The sequence below is a fragment of the Papaver somniferum genome, chromosome 4, assembly GCF_003573695.1.
Source record: "Papaver somniferum cultivar HN1 chromosome 4, ASM357369v1, whole genome shotgun sequence".
Lineage (NCBI taxonomy): Eukaryota > Viridiplantae > Streptophyta > Magnoliopsida > Ranunculales > Papaveraceae > Papaver > Papaver somniferum.
In genome coordinates this window covers 74,598,958-74,602,795 of record NC_039361.1, presented here as the reverse complement: position 1 = coordinate 74,602,795, position 3,838 = coordinate 74,598,958, and positions in this window count along the sequence as shown.

The window sequence follows — 3,838 nt, the reverse complement described above, 5'->3', positions numbered from 1 at the left end:
AGAATTCAACTGGATTCTTCTAAAAAGGTATGTCTATAAACCTGAGCAAGATTTGTGTTTTTATAATGATCCATGTACCTTGCTTATTGTTCATTTCTACCTAACTTGATATGTGTTTAAGGTTCTTAAACGTTTAGGTTTGAAAATAGTAGTTAGGGATGTTTGGAATTCATGGCACAAATACCAAATATGCATAAAATCATTTAAAACCAAAATTCAGGGGTTTAAGTTCGCAAACCCTGTCTGCATACTGCTCCAGGTTACGAAAATTCGTTTGCAAACCCGTATGCATACTTGGCGTTGATATTCTGTAAACTTGTTTTGGTCGTAACTTCTTCGTCCGAACTCGTATTGAACTCATTATTTTTTCACTCTTCCTCTTTGAATTCTCTTCAAAATGGAGATGAGAAACCTTGAATTTGGATGAGTTGAGATTGGTATTTGTCCTGACTCTTGTTTTTGATTATTTTGCTCCGTTTTGTTGCACTTGTTCCACTTCTCTTGAACTTGAGCACATGGATTCTTGGAGTACTACTCTTCTAAGCTAATTTGTCGCTTTTACAAGAATGTTGTTTGTGAATCACAAAGAAGGAAGTTCAAGAATGGAAAGTAGTACGCAGTGCCATGGAATTCTTTAATGTTCACAATCATCCTATGTGAACTATGGTGCATGGTCGTTATTGACTTTGTATATTATTCTTTGTTAAGAAAATATTTTTATACGCCTTTGGTAGCTATTATTGGTATAAATCCGGGCGTAAAAGATTGAGTCTACCATGAAAGGACAAATCATCTTGTATGTGCATTACGAGTTTGTCTTGATTTTGTCTAGTAAAACTTCTAATGAGAATTTTATTCTTGTGTTTTTAAGAAGAATAACTAGAGTTTGGAATAGCCATTATTATGATTACACATAGCTATGTGTTTAAGGGTGAACACGATTTCTATTGATTTCGGTAATTTCCCGTGAGTGGGTGAGAAACGAGTCTAAACCCTAAACAATGTACTGCAAGGGAGTACTTTGATTCGAGAGATCAATCTGTACAAATACGTCCTAAACCAAGAAATGACATTTCTGGACTTGCTTCGGTCACAAATTGAAGGAGAAGGGTTGGTATTGAGGAGGGAAGCAAAGAGAGTGTTGAGAATAGAATAGTTGATTCTGGAAGAGTAGTTGTTTGACGACTTGTATCAGAAAGTGGAGAGCTAATAGATGTGAAAGCTAACAGGTGATTTCTGAGTGTTGTATGTTCCTGACCAAAACTTGTCCTTTGGTGGAAATATGTGAGACCCATTTATACAAGTCGCAACGAAACGTACCCTGGTCTCGTAAGAAGTGGAAACGGTTGAGTAAATGGAAGAAAGCGGTAACGGGTAACGCCTGGAATTGATGTTTCCATAATGAAGGAAACGTTTCACCATTACTTCTTGTATTTACTAACCGCCTCACTCTTATGCCACTTTTTTGTAACGGGCATAGTGTACGCCGCACGTTGTAAACCGCCAGACCAATACCCTGATGAGCATCCCCCAGTTTGTGACATGTTTTGATGTCTCGAGTGTTTTGTGTAGCATGTTGCTATTGTTTGGAAAGTTGAGCTTAGCAGGCTTTCCGGCTCGGTGGTGACCTTCGACGGTCGAGATTTTGCATCTTGAGAGGAAGGTTAGCCGTTGATTGTGGTTACTTTCCGTTGGTAGCCAGTGGCGTGGCCACAGTGCTGGCATGGCTTGCGTATGCTCTTGGCGTGGCTAATTAGGGTTTGGTGTCGTGACCAAAGAATTGGCATAGCAAAATGTGTCTTGTGGCCAAAGAGTTGGCAGTGTATCCAAGAGATTTCCACAAGTTGTTTGGTAGCAAGCTTGTACGGCTGAGATTTGCATCTCAAAAGGAGGGGTGGACTTTGATTGTTGCAACACTCCGTTTGGAGGCCAGCGGCATGGAGGCATGGCCAGCACGGCTCGTGCATGCTCTTGGTGCGGCCCAAATTAGGGTTCGGCACAAACCGTGGAACTTTGGCATCGCAGCCAAGAGGTTGCCACAAATCGTTTGGTTTGGTGGCAAGCTTGTATGGCTGAGATTTGCGTCTTAAGAGGAAGGATAGCCGTTGATTGTTGCAACCTTCCGTTTGGCAGCCAGCGGCCTGGAGACATGGCTGGCATGGCTCTGGCGTGGCCAAATTAGGGTTTTGGCACCGTAGCCAAGAGATTTCCACAAGTCGTTTGGTGGCAAGTTTGTACGGCTGAGATCTGCATCTCAGGGGAAGGATAGCCGTTGATTGTTGCAACCTTCCGTTTGGCAGCCAACGACATGGAGGCACGGTCGGCGTGGCTTTGACATGGCCAAATTAGGGCTTTGGCACCTTGGCTAAGAGTTGGCACCGTGGCCAAGAGATTGCCACAAGTCGTTTGGTGGCAAGTTTGTACGGCTGAGATCCGCATCTCAGATGGAAGGGTAGCCGTTGATTGTTGAAACCCTAAGTTTGGAAGCCAGCGACATGTGGTAGGGCCGGCATGTCCTTGGCATAATTTAGGCGCGGCCAGAATTAGGGTCTTGACAAAACCGTGATGTTTGGCCTTGGGGCCGGAAGTTGCCATGCGTTAGGTGGCGAACTTGGACGGCAGATATCTGCATCTCAGATGGAAGGGTAGTGATGATTTTCAAATAGTGATTGTAGTAGTAGTGGTAAAAAGGGGTCTTTTCAGACTTGTGAAGAAAACAATTTTTTTTTTAGATTTAAATTAAACACACAAATAAATAAAATAGTTCAAACCTTTAGAGAAAAACACCAAGACTTGGATTCCACCATTGACCCATTATTTGATAAATTCTAATAATTAATATTCATGCAATTTTTCTTTTAGAGTGATTCTAATATTATGCCTTTTGTAGATTTTTGAAGTAATAAATGTAAACACCAAGCATGAAACATCAAGAGTCTTAAACTAAGCATGCTCCATCAAAATGAATCACAATTATTCAATAAAAATCAATTTTTCAATTAAAATTCCATGCAAATAATCATGTAATAATATTGCAAATAAATAATAAAGTTAGAATTATACCATAAATAAGGACCAATGGCTTCCTCCGTCTCCTTGGCTAATGGGTTTAGCTCCTCATCCCAAAAACATGATCATAAGATGTATTCATGGCTTAATAGGTGTTTTTATTGATGATTATATGATGAAATAGGAATTAGCAACGCTGTAAAAGTGTTACAGCGTCACTGTTACAAAGAGGTAAGTGCTGAAAATTAACGATACTTTTCTGTTGCTGTAAAACAACGACACCCCGCTGCTGCTGTTGACGCTGCAGAAAATAAGACTGCTCTGAGCAGTCTGTTCTTCGTGTTCTTCAGAAGCTTTAATGGCAGCAGCAGCAGCAGCAATAACTCTCTGTAATCGCTTCTCCTCGGCTCTCCTGGACTCTAAACTCTCTCCTCAGGGTTTTTTTTAAACTTTTCTATGACTTGAAACCACTCTTATATAGCCCTCAAATCCCCAATAACTCGTATAAATTCCGACTTTTTCTTCTCTGCGCCGTTGAGAGAATAATCCCTTCTGTTGAGCTTTTTCACGTGTTGTTAGCTATAAAATAGCTACCAAACTCTTCCCTAGACTTGAATAAGACCATGTACATGTTAATCCATCGTCAAATTCCTCCAGAAATCTCTCAAAAATCTTTGAAAGTGCACAACAGGACACGTCTCTCTGTTTTAACTTTGATTGCTTCTCCCGGATATTCTAGCCCAATTAAGCCCATGAAATCATCCATACTAGAATTTTATATCCATATCACGTCCAGCCCAATCAATTTCCGGTGTTTAATCTCCCTAAA